We start from the raw sequence: 13561 nt of genomic DNA on the forward strand, positions 1-13561 counted from the left end.
TGACCTCCCATTGTCTCTATTCTATTAGAGTCTAATAAGAAAAAAAAAGCAAGAATTACTTTTCACAAAGAAAACCTTAAAGTTCTATGTTGTTATTCTCCTTTCATGGTTTGTCATAGATCCTATACTGCTACAGATACTTCTAACAAATTGGAGCCTTGTGGGCCATAATGCTCAAGTGATAGGAAAGCTTGGGCTGGATCTTTTTCATGCTTTACGTCCTACTCAAAATTGTCAGCCTTTCAAGTTATATAGTATGTGATATATGTTGTTTTCAAAACACAGAGAAATCCAAGAATCATTGCACGTCATTTTTTGTATAGGATAACATAAGAAACAACAACTTGCCAACAACTTCCACTCTCCCAGTATGCCTCAAACTACCCCTAGAAATGCCATCACAGTCCACAGACTTTTACAGTATTTATGTTCCACCCTATGACTTTTTACTCCATGTTAATCAAATCCTGTTGTATTAAGTCTTCAATGCCTGGACAGTCATGAATGTCCTCTGGAATGTAAAAATGATCAAGTACCCTCAGGACCATATTAGGACAAACTGCAGGATAGTTGATATAATCCTAAAGCAAAACATTAAAAACTGGTATTGTTTGTATACTTTACAATCAAACTGCTTCTGATTTTTATTGTGGATTGGAATTAGAAAAAAAAAGCATCTGCCAGATCAATAGATATATACAAATGCCATGGGCTACATTATTTGCTCCAAGAAGGTTACATCTGCAAATACATCTGCAACTGGCAACACTACCTGATTGAGTTTGAAATATTCCAATTTAACACCCCATAATCCATTTAGCTTTTTACCAGCCAAATAATGAGTTAAATGGGGAAGTGTTAGGACACATTTCACTGTATCTCTCAAGTCTTCCATGTTAACACTAATCTCCCCATTTCACCCATAGTACTTACTACATTGTTAGGAACAAAGAAGAAGGAGTATAGTTCCAGGGGCCTCCTTCCACTTGTCCCTTCCCACTACAGCTTTCATTCAACTGATGAAGGAATCACTGTGGAATCCTGCCAATTAGTAGGTACAACTATTCTTACCATACATTCTGGGACTAGGGAAATTACCACATGATAGATCCACTGTTAGATGAATAAGAACCAAATTTCCATCTCTAATATGACTTCTATAAGCATTAATTAATAAACTATAAAGGCTTTTAAATTCATAACCACTATCTAGTAACCCACAGAAAGCCTGGGTATTTTCCTTCCCCATCCCACCCTACACTGTATCCCTAGTAAATTTTTTCAGGACCCTCTAGAGAAAGTTTCAGGAAATTTGGTGATGCACATATATGGCCACATTACAAGGTCTTCCCTTATAGGGATCTGGTATCCCCCAGTTGAGGAACTCCAGATCTGAAAATTGAATAAGAGACTATGAATTCCACTATGATAATTTGAATTAGGTTCAGTGAACCTAGAATTTTTTTAAACTCAAACAGCACTGTAACGGATTGTTCATCCATTTTTTTCTAGAGTCCTGTGACCAACTAATGATCCAAACAGAACACTACTGGTCAAATATCCTGATTATCACTCCATCCTAGTTCAGAAAGAACTACTTTATGGGGACTAGTCACCTCTGCTGGGCCAAGAAGTTGGGGACATGTCCTCAGATGCCACATCTCTTCCTTGGCAATAGCCTCACTACCACCCAATTGGTAGATTCATGTGATCTTTTAATAATTGAATAATGTCAAAAAATGATCCAAAATTAAAAGTGACTTCTCTATCAAGCAGTAGAAAATTTTTCATACCACCATCCAGTAGCTGAATTCAGTTTGGGACAGAAGTAAAACAAGTGAAACAGAAAACTGAAGATAAGAAAATCTCACTTTGAAACTATCTTTCTCCTTGACTACTCCTCACCCCCTATCTTTCTACTTGTTCAAATTTTGCTCTGAATTTATAAATAGTGAAGACCAAAGAAATAGAACACACATTTAGGAGCTTTATACTGAAAAATTGCCTTGAAACCTGCTATTCTGTGGGGGTGAAAGTATCAAGTTTCTGTCTGATTCTTTTCTAAAACAAGATTTCTTATATCTTCATATTTTAAAGATTAAGACAAATATGAACATATCTGCACATGTTGTGTAAGAGTAACAGCATTGGTGTTTTAAGAGCTTTGTTGAGTGGTTGTTTTGCCACTGGAGTTTACTATTCAGAAGATCTTTTCTAGAGTTTTAATATTATATTTTTGAACTATTACTTGAATGACACTACTTGTCCATACATGAGGCCACCTGTCTTTCTTGCTATTACCTTGTTATAATTTGCACTCACTGTGCAAATGTCCATGCATTACCTATTTAGGCAGCATCATGGTGCCATTATTCAAGGAAGTTGAATGAGGTGAACATAGACATAGTTCTTTTCCCTGAATCCACTTTTCAAATGTGACAAATACTTTTATGTTTCCCACCCATTTTGGAAGTATGTGGTTTAGGGTAAGCTATTGAGGGGACTAAGAGTGAGAGCCACATAAAGCAGGGCTTCTTTGTGTTTCATCACAAGGCATATTATCATCCAAATTATTTCAGCACCTTTTTAAACATGAAAATGTCATGGGATATCCAAGTAGTAGATTCAAGGAGTTCAGAAAACAGAGGTTATACTCTAGGATCTTGTCCATGAGGTTGGATGCCTCACCTTGCTGAAAACAGACAATGGGCCTAAATGTCATAGCATGACTTTGTTTCTGTTTGGCTAAATTTTGCAATACTCCAGCCAGTTAAGTCACCTCCAGCCCCCTTTGAAAAATGTGGAGAGCACCCACCCCAAAAAGAAGGTAGATTTTCTGTACCATATGCACCTCAGATAGAGGATTAATCTCCAGGATATATAAATAACTCAAAAAATTAACACCAAAAAAAATATAACCCAATAAATAAATAGGCTAAGGAACTGAACAGACACTTCAAAGAAGAAATACAATCAATCAACAAATATATGAAAAAATGTTCAACATCTTCAGCAATTAGAGAAACACTAATCAAAACTACTCTAAGATTTCATGTCACTCCAGTCAGAATGGCAATTATCAAGAATACAAGCAACAATAAATGTTGGTGATGATGTGGGGGAAAAGATACACTCATACATTGCTAGTATGATAAGCATACGGAGAGTCCTCAGAAAACTTGGAATGAAACCACCATTTGACCCAGCTATCCTACTCCTTGGTCTATACCCAAAGGACTTAAAATCAGCATTCGGCAATGATGCAGCCACATCAATGTTCACAGAAACTCAATTCACAATAGCTGAACTATGGAACCATCCTAGGTGCCCTTCAACAGATGAATGGATAAAGAAACTGTAGTATACACAGTGGAATATTACTCAGCTTAAAGAAGAATGAAATCATGGCATTTGCTGGTACATATATGGAACTTAAGAACATCATGCTAAGCAAAATAAAGTCAATCCCAAAGAACCAGAGGCCAAATGTTTTCTCTGATATGTGGATGCTAATTCACAATAAGGTGGGGGTGCAGTGGGCCGTGGGGAGCAGGGGGCTAGGAAACAATAGAGGTACTTTGGGTAGACAGACAGGAGTGAACAGAGGGGAAAGGGTATGGGAATAGGAAGGATAATAGAATGAATTGGTCATTATGACCCTATGTGCATATATGATTACACAACCTGTATAATCCTATATCATGTACAACCAGAAGAATGAGAAGTTATACTCCATTTATGTATGAGTGATAAAATGCTTTCTATTGAATGTATAACTAATTAGAACAAATTTTTTTAAAAGAAGGTGTATTTGGAGTGAGCTATCCACACAATTTCTTTTAATAGCTTTTTTTAACAATGAGTCACTATGACCTACAGGAGATTCCTGGCACCAGCCCTCCCTGTTCCACCATAATTCTGTAGACTCTGGTATCTCTAAGGGAGCATATCCTGAAATCACAGGAAACCTTTCTAATTGGCACAGTTCCTCCCAAAGTCATGATAGAATGAGCCAGCACAGTGGAGGTGGCACAGGGAACCATTGACACTAGAATGGTAGATTCCTTTCCTGGAAAGGCTGTGCCTTTCAGGAAAACCCCACCAACAGAGATTAGGGAAGAAAAGAAAGAAGACAAGGAGGAAAAGTTGCAGTTAGAAGAGGAAAAATTTCCTTCTTTGAAGACAGAAGCTGGCAAACAGAGTCAATCATACAGACCTATTGGGACCCCTTCTGGAGTATGGAAACAATCACATAGTGCAAAGCAACCCTCCAAGACATTAGTTTTCAAAAAAGTTTCTAAAGAGAATCCTGATGCTGCCTTCTCTGCTACATTCACCTCACCAAGATCTCACCATGCAAATGGGAACAAATCATCAACCATGATTCCAAAGGTCTATGCCTGTACCACCTCCTTCTAAGCCTGATGCACGGAAATCTAACAGACTGGAACCCAAATAAGAATCCCTTTCCTCTAGCCCAAAGTCTGCATTTACCAATCCAGTCTGCTACCAAAGCAGTGGTACTAGCTGATGGCATAGTTCTGAGCTTTTCCAAGGAGATTCCCTCCAATATCACCCCTCCAATTAAGATCACCCTTTCTCATCTGATCACGTTGACCCACAAGACCACCAATAGGAAGAGTGAGTGCCTGAAGACTCAAGGATGACCAGAATGGAGACTTCTCAAAGAAAAGAGGCTGAGGCAAGCTGGAGGATTTAAAGGACAACAGCATATCTGAACCAAAAGAAAATGGACAAGAAGGCTGTCTTCAGAACTGTCTTTCTCTCCATCATGGAAGGGGTATCCTGTCATACTCTCTAAAAGCAGAGCACATGTTATTGAAAGCAATGGGATGGCAGGAATATCCTGAAAATGATGAGAATTGCTTTCCTCTCCCAGAGAATGTGTTTGCAAAGAATGGCTTCTTGCAAAGCTGCAGTTCCAGCCTGCTCTCCCCCTGGAGAAGTACCTATAAAGCAGAGTTTGATATCTCAGACATAGAAACAAATGAAACATCAGATGACAATGCCCGGAAGTAGACATAATAAAAATGAACATAAATGACAACCTTGGAAATGATAAATATGACACCTGGTCTAGAGGGTATCAGAGTAAATGCCACAGTAAATCTGACCCAGCAAACTTGTCTTGTATGTTTAGGGAATATACAAAGAAATTGTTCTTTTCCTTTACTTTTTCTTTTGTTGTTGAATACTTCATGTACAAGGAAAATAATCATGTCCCAAAGAAAGAGCAGTAGGTTTGTTTAGCTTTTGTTTTTGTTCTTCATTAGAGTTTATGTGATGGGAAAGATTTTTTCAATGCACCCACACAATGTATATAGAGGAGGAGACACTGCAGCAACAGCTTCTACAACCAGTCCTTAGAGTACTCAACCCTGTGCTCAAGCAATCATTGTCAAAGACAAAGTGACTACTGAAGTTATAACTGTATTAAATTAATGCTAATAATTTGGATATTTTGTTTTATTTTGGGCTGCTTGGGTAACTGTAGTCCTTACAAAGCATAGTGGTTTGGTTTTTTTTTTTCCTTTTCCTTTTTGGGTATAGCTGTGAAATATTTGGATATAGGAAATGTTGTGTTATTCTTGCAGCCTTGATAATCAGGGTGCATTGTAAAATATAAACTTCTGTGAGATTTCAAATATTATTCTGACAACATTATCTATAAATTTAAAATATGTGGTTAGCATAAGTCTATTGAGGGGGAAAACTGCTGCACAAAATGACTAACCTGGAATAAATATTTTGCATCAGTTAAACAAACTCCATCCTATGGCTTCTATGGTACTTAACATCCTCCTTGTCCTTAAGAGATAAGCCCAACTATCTGACCTCTATTTTTCCTTACCTATTCCCCACTTTGAAAATCCAAAGAAAATCCTTCTATACCTGACCACAAAGATTTTTGTTTCTTAATGTTTTGACAAAGGAATATTTTCTGGGCTCTTCTGGAAAGGAAAGGGTGAAGAGCAAATATGGACTGATTAACACAACATCTCCATGATACCAGAATATCAAGTGCAGCACACCCATCAGCTGTGTGAATAATCTTTGTGGGGGTGGGGAGTAGGTACTAGGGATTGAATACAGGGGTGGTCTACCACTGAGCTACTTCCCCTGCCCTTTTTCAATATTTTTTTTTATTTTGAAAGAAGATCTTACTAAGTTTTCTAGGCTGGCCTCAATCTTGTGGTCCACCTTCCTCAAGCTCCCAAGCAGCTGGGATTATAGGAGTATATCACTAAGCCAGTAAGAAAATAATCTTTATGAAACATATACACAACCTCCTCTTTAACTTACAAATGACACTGGTTTTCCACTTACAGATTTAAAGAAGATGTTCCTTTTGAAATAAGTTTTTTAATGTTTTTATGAAAGAAAAATATTAAATAATCTAGGTTGTAACTGGATATGGCAATAACCATAAAGATGACTATTATTGTACACATAAATAATCTTGGGGAAAACACTAATTTAATTTAATCTTCTCACTTATGATTGAGGAGACCAATGCCAAGACTTTAATAATTCTTTAAGCATTCTTATAAATATTATTTTGGAAGATTCTGTATTATGATACATCTGTGACTAAAAACAGTAAGATATAATGGAAAGATCTTAGCTTAATTGTAGCTTGCCCTATGGTTTTCAAACTCCATTTAGTGTTAATATGATATTAAATGAGAGGAAGCAAATACTAAAACTAACCTAGACTTACTGTCTACATTTTATTAGAACTTGAAATATTATATTCAGAAAAATAAGTCTCAAACACATTAAAGCTTTGAGTTTCTAAGTGTGTTCCTCTTCTATCCAAAACTGCTCAGCACTAAAAAGTTGACTGTGGTAAACAGCATGTGGCTAAATGTCAAATGACATCAACAGACAGCAGTGATGCATTTTACAATGGGGAGCCCAAACCAGAAGTTTAGACAACTTCTTTTTTCCATAAACATTACAGACTTGGAGAAAAGTAGAAACAGCAGCAACCACACTTCATAGAAGCCAGACATTAGAAACAAAAACTTCTAGCTTTGAGAAATGACCATTATCAAGCTGTCTGTCGAAACAACTTTTGCTGATGCTTCAGTTCTCTCCCAGTACTTTCATCTTTCCCCTAAGGTTCAGCAGCTTTCTACCCAGAGACCCAGCTAATAACCAGTTTGATAATGACTTAACGATAAGCTGCAGTGAGCACAACAAAGGAAATGAAGGTGAGTTTTTTAGAGTGGATGGGGATTTACATTCTAATTTATTCACAAACTAGAAATGCATGGGTGTTGAGTATGTGTTTTGGGAAAACTGGCATTTAAAACAAGGTCAACCCTGGAGTTATGTGTCTAGCACACTTTGGATATCATTCCTATATGACTGTCTAAGACTTTGCAACCTCCACGAAACAAGGAGGACAGATCCCCAAAAGACAGAAATTTAGCACCTCTATTGTGACAGGCTACTGTTATTCCTCCACTCATAGGGAAAAACTGAAGGAAGAAAGAAAGAAAGAAACACTGACAGAGACTGACTTTCTGTTTTGTTCTCTAAGGCTTTCATTTAGATCTGTCCAATGGCCAAATATACCAAGTCAACTTCTGTCAAGCCAAGTTCACAAAATGTAGTTTTCCCTTTGATGGAAGATTCTAAAAAAAAATGTTTTGCATACTTTTCTACAGTTTGGGGATTATTAGTTCCAAGCATATATTTTTGTGAAAGATCCCATGTGGGTTCTGAGGGTTGTTACCTATCTCACTCTCCTGGAAGACATATTTGCTCAGGAAAAATCCAAGTAAATGCTACATACTAAGCATTATTCTAGGCATTATATAAACAGTAGTTTTTTTTAAAAAAAAAATCAAATCTATAATACAATGTGAGGTTATGATAAATTCTGTGGCGAAAACTAAAAAGCACAGTGAGAGAAGAGAGAAGACAAAGAGATGTGGACTGGTCAGGGAGATCTCCCTGAGGAAGTGACATTTGAATGCAATGATTTCAAAACTGAAATATCCTTAAAGAACAGTTAGTCAAACACATACATTTTTTCAAAACCCAATTGCTAAATAACTTTCTTACGGTGGTCCAGAGAGGATAACAAGGCTCACAATTAGAAGTCAGCCTGATGCCTTCCTGACTAAAGCATTTTCAGTCTGGTTTCTGGGCTAACATTTGCCACATACTGAAGTACCTTCTTGGTTTTAGTGTTTTCTGGTGGGGAAAAAAACTTTTTTAATTGACCTGGACTCCATACTTGATTTCATTAGAACTTGAAAATATTCTCTCTTATATAAGGACTAAACAGAAATAAAGCACAATAGTTTAAATTCAAATTCTGCCCTCGCCAACCCGTGGCCCTGTTACTTAATTTTTCTATGCCAAAACAAAACAATAATAATAGAACTCAATACTCAGGGCAAACAGAAGTAATAAACTAAACATGCAAAGAACTTATACCAGTGATTTACACATATGAAGACCTCAATAAGGTCAGGCACTGTGGCACATGCCTATAATCCCAGTGGTTTATGAGGCTGAGGCTGAGGGAGGAGGATTGTGAGTTCAAAGCCAGCCACAGCATCTTAGTGAGGCCCTAAGCAACTCAGCAAGACCCTATCTCTAAATAAAATATTAAAGGCTGGGATATGGCCTTGGGTTCAATACCCAGCACACACACACACACACACATACACACACAAAAAAAATACCTCAATAAATAGAAGGTATTACTGCGCTTTTTCAGAGTTACTTACATTTACACTATTGCCTATTATCCCAATTGTAAAAAAAAAGAAAAAGAAAAAAAAGTTCGGTAATATTTTGAAGATTTGCTACCCTATTATTTATCTTGTTTACCTTAGTGTCCCCAAGCCCTATAGTACTGACAAAAATGCATGCTCAATATTTCTTAAGTTATTAATGACTTAAAATGCATAATTTCTGAAATCATTGGAAAGGAAAACAAAGCTGGTAAAAAATGTATACTATTAAAAACAACCATTGGACACTAACAGACACTGACTTAAAGCTGTAATCTAGAACTTGATATTTGTTGTCACAAGGCAGAAGTTTGAGCCAGGTGCAGTAGTGCACACCTGTAATCAAAATGGCTTGGGCGCAAGTTCAAAGCCAACCCCAGCAACTTAGCAAGGCCCTAAGCAACTCAGTAAGATGATGCCTCAAAATAATATATATATATATATATATATATATATATATTTGTTTTTTTATAAAATATCCTCAACCCTTATATATAAATAAAGGGTTGGGATATTGCTCATTGGTTAAGTGACCCTGGGTTCAATTTCTGGTACCAAAAAAAAAGGGGGGGAGAAGTTTGGGTAAGCAGTAACCTAACTTTATTTTATATAACCAGCAAAGTGTGCATGATCCCATACTTCCTGCCCATAACCACTTATTCTAAGAATTCAATTCAAGTAAGTTTATGTGATTGGTCTTAATTCATTCAACTAACATATTTTGGAAACTTCTAGGCCCTAGCACTGTGCTAGCCACTAATGGTGCCACAAAAATTGGAAACATAAACTATATGGTAAATGTTACCACCAAGACAGAAAAGCTTGACTGCTGAGAGAGAAGGGGAAAGTTTCATAAAGGGGATTTTTGAGTTGGCTCTTAAATGATGTGGAGAAGTGTTCATGTAGAAGAAATGAAGAGAAATTTTAGGTTCAGTGAACCACACATGTGTAGACAGACAAATATGTAGAAAGATCTGAAGAATCTGGAAAGGGAAATGGAGCACTATGACATGAGTGTCAGATATCAGGGAAAATTATGTGGTGCTGTGTTGAGAAAAACAGGAGGAAGAAGTGACTTGTATGCCAAACTAAGAATCATACATTTTTGTTCTATAGCTCCTAGGGAAACTCCAAGGGTGTGATATAATCATGAATAAATCGGGGAAAATTAACCCAGAAATAACATGGAAGATTGAAGATTGTACCTGGATCAGAAGTAGTTAGGCATAAATATAGTTAGAGCAATCTCTGTTGTTGTCTTCTTTTTTTTTTTTAAGTCTCTGCCTATCTTCCTGACTCTGTGTATATATGATACTTTCATTATCACTCTTCCTCTCTTGTTGTCTCTGCTTATCTCAGTATTTGGTATACTGAGTCTTCAACATTTAATATAACATCAATTGTTTAGAATTGCTCAAGCTGGGCATGGAGGCACATGCTGAGGCAGGAGGATCGCAAATTCAAAGCAAGCCTCAGCAACTAAGTAACTCAGTGAGAGCCTATCTCTAAATAAAATACAAAACAGGGCTGGGGATGTGGTTCAATGGTCAATTGTCCCTGAGTTCAATCCCTAGTACCCAGAAGAAAGGAATTCCTCAAAAGAAGATATCATGTGGTGAAATGCACATTAAATTAAAAGTCGGCATCCCTACTATGACCCTAGCCAGCAGTGGATATGATGGAAAATCAATCAATCTCTCTAGAGCTCAGTTCCTCTTCTTTTTACAATAAAAGAATTGAACTAGATTTTATTTAATTCCACAAATATTTTCTGACCACCTATATTCTAGGTGCAAGGAATATAGTAACAAACAGAACTTTCCTGCCTTTATAGAACTTGCATTGTAGTAGAAAAGATAGACAACAAAATTTAAATTAGAAAATATTTGTGAATGGGGGATGAATACGATAGAGAAAAATAAAGCAGGAAAGGGGATTAAGAAGAATGATAAGGTTACATTTTCATTAGGTACGGCCTTGCTGAGAAGGTAGCATTTGGGTGAAAGACCTGAAGGAGACAAGAGGCATACAGACTTTGGAAGACAAATTGAGACAAGTCCAAAGATCCTAAGAAGCATGCTTGGTATGATCCAGATAGAATAATGAGGCCTATGTGGCTGGAGTAGAGAAGAGATTGAGAATTGTAAGGGCTGAGCCTCAGAAAGATTGGATCTGATCCCAAAGCTTTAACATAGATGGCAATAAGGAGCGCCAGTGGGGGAGGGTATGGTCTGACTATGTTTTTAAAGTATTATTGACTGCTGATTTGAGGATAAACTACAGAGGGAAAAGAGGCAGTGGTACTAGTAAGACGGTTAATATTGAACCACAGTGGATGGCCATTTGTAAATTGGCCTCATTCTGGATCTATCTTGACAGAATTTGCCTGAGAATGAGAGAAGAGAGGAATTAAGGATGACCCCAGGGTTTTAGGTGATCAGAACTGGAACAACAGAGACACATAAGGTCTTTTCTGACTCTGAGTTTCTGATTTGTAGAAGCTTTTTCACTTTCTTCATTTTGGAATGTTTTACTTATTTAGAAATAAGTTATTATATACTACCTCTTTTAAATTCTTTTCTCTCTTCAGATAGCTTTAAAATATAGTAAAATTCTTTTTATAAAATACTGAAATAAAAATGTCCATTTAAAAAAAAATTCAATCTTTTACAGTTACTTATCTTTTGAATGCTGAATTGTGCTGTGTTTCCATATTTCCTTTAGATGAGGCTGGTAGGTTCAGAACAATCTTGTCCTGAGAGGAAGACAGAAGAACCAGTTTCCACATGTGTTAAATACCTGTTGTTCAGAGTTGGGAAAAAAAAGATAACACATCTGTAGTATGAAATGTTGGTGTCCAAGGGCACAGGAGACTAACATCCTAAGGGTGGGCTTATGAGAGACATTCCCTATGAATTTGGGTAGTAAATGGTGGAAAGGAGAACCCACATAATACAAAAGCCATAAACAGAGGGTTGTTTCCCATGAATATGGGCCTGTTTAGGAAAAGAGGCTGAACTGCATGCATCATTTGAATGGAGATGTGTCAGTGTATGTGCTAACACTTCTGGAAAAAGTGATTAGACAGTGTCTGGCCAGAAATGATGTCAGACTCAATAAGCATCAACTTACTCAATTATCCAGTCTGCCATAATTGTTTATGTAAAGTTGGTTTATTCTGCCAGAATGTACTCCATTTCCAATACCAAGAGATTATTTGTTTGTTTTTCAAGGAAAGCAAAGCTTTTCATTTTTCACTTTCCATGCAATTGGACTTTTAAAATATCTTAATTCATGTCAGTATTTGAAACTGAAATTTTATAAACCAATTTCATTTAAGTTCACATCCCACTTCATTTTTTATAAAAAATCTTATTGGTTTATATTAATGATAAAGAATAGATTTCATTGTGGCATATTCATATACACATATAACATAATTTAATGGATTTCACACACCAGTACTTCCCCTTACGCACCTCTCCCCTCTTCAAGTCCTGATCCCCTTCCTCTACCCTAAAGGTCTCTCTTCTATTTTCTTTTTTATCAATATTTTGTTTGTGCATTATAATCAAACATAATTGTGGGAATCATTATTACATGTTCATATATGCACACAATAAAACAATATAATTTGACCAATATCATTCCCTAGTATTTTCCCTGTCACTCACCTCTTCCCTTCCCCTCGTCCCTTTCCTCTCTTCAATTGATCTCCCTCTTGGTTTTCATGAGACTTCCTCTACCTTTCATTTCCTTTTTCCTCTCTAGCTTCTACATGTGAGGGAAGACATATGATCCTTGACTTTATGAATTTGGCTTATTTCTCTTTTATTTTCATGAGATCCCCCACTTTTGTTTTGTTCTTTTTTCTCTCTAGTTTCCATGTATGAGAGAAAACATATGACACTTGTCTGAGTTTGGTTTGTTTTGCTCAACATAAAGTTCTCCATTTCCATCCATTTATGCAAATGACACTATTTCTTTCTGTTTTATGACTGAAACTCCATTGTGTATATATACCACATTTTCTTTATTCATTCTTCTGTTGACAGACACCTAGGCTGATTCCACAATTTGGCTATTGGGAATTGTATTGCTGTAAACATGGAACTGCATGTATCTCCAAAGTATTCTGACTTTAATTCTTTTGAAAAGATACCAAGGAATGGTATAACTGGTATAATTTATGTTATTTCCATTTTTAGTTTTTTTGAGGGAACTTCATAGTAACTTCCATAGTAGCTGTACTAATTTACATTTCCACCAATATTGTATAAGGATAACCTTTTCCTTGCATCCTCACCAGAGTTTATTATCATTTGTATTCTTGCAGACAGCCATTCTAACCAGAGTGAGACAGAATCTCACAGTTTTTAATTTTTATTTCCCTGACTGTTAGAAATGTTGACATGTTTTTCATGTAATTGTTGGCCATTTGTACTTCTATTTTTTATATTTTATTTTTTGAGAAGTGTCTTTTTAGTTCACTTTTGCCTGTTTTTGAATGGGTTACTCTTTTTAGTTTTGGTGTTAAGTTTTTTAAGCTCTTTATAAAGTCTAGATATTAATCTTTTGTTGTTAAAGTACCAAAGAATTTCTCCTATTCTGTAGGGTTAATTTTCCTTCATGCTCTTGTTTCCTTTGCTCTCCAAAAGCTTTTAGTTTGAGGCCATCTCATTTATTGATTCTTGCTATTATTTCCTGAGCAATAGAAATCTTATTGAGAAAGCAGCTCCTATGCCAATATGTTGGAATGCTTCCCCTATGGACAGCTCACTTCA

The 13561-nt window shown here is 36.4% G+C and overlaps 1 pseudogene; it reads left to right on the forward strand.

The window, feature by feature from the left end:
• Positions 1-2715: 2715 nt before the first annotated feature.
• On the forward strand, positions 2716-5040 carry LOC124082211 (vasculin-like protein 1; annotated as a pseudogene).
• The last annotated feature ends 8521 nt before the right edge of the window (positions 5041-13561 follow it).

The sequence above is a fragment of the Marmota monax genome, unplaced genomic scaffold (genome assembly GCF_021218885.2).
Source record: "Marmota monax isolate L192 unplaced genomic scaffold, Marmota_monax_Labrador192_F-V1.1 WCK01_AAM20220418_F8-fsc00132, whole genome shotgun sequence".
Classification (NCBI taxonomy): Eukaryota; Metazoa; Chordata; class Mammalia; order Rodentia; family Sciuridae; genus Marmota; species Marmota monax.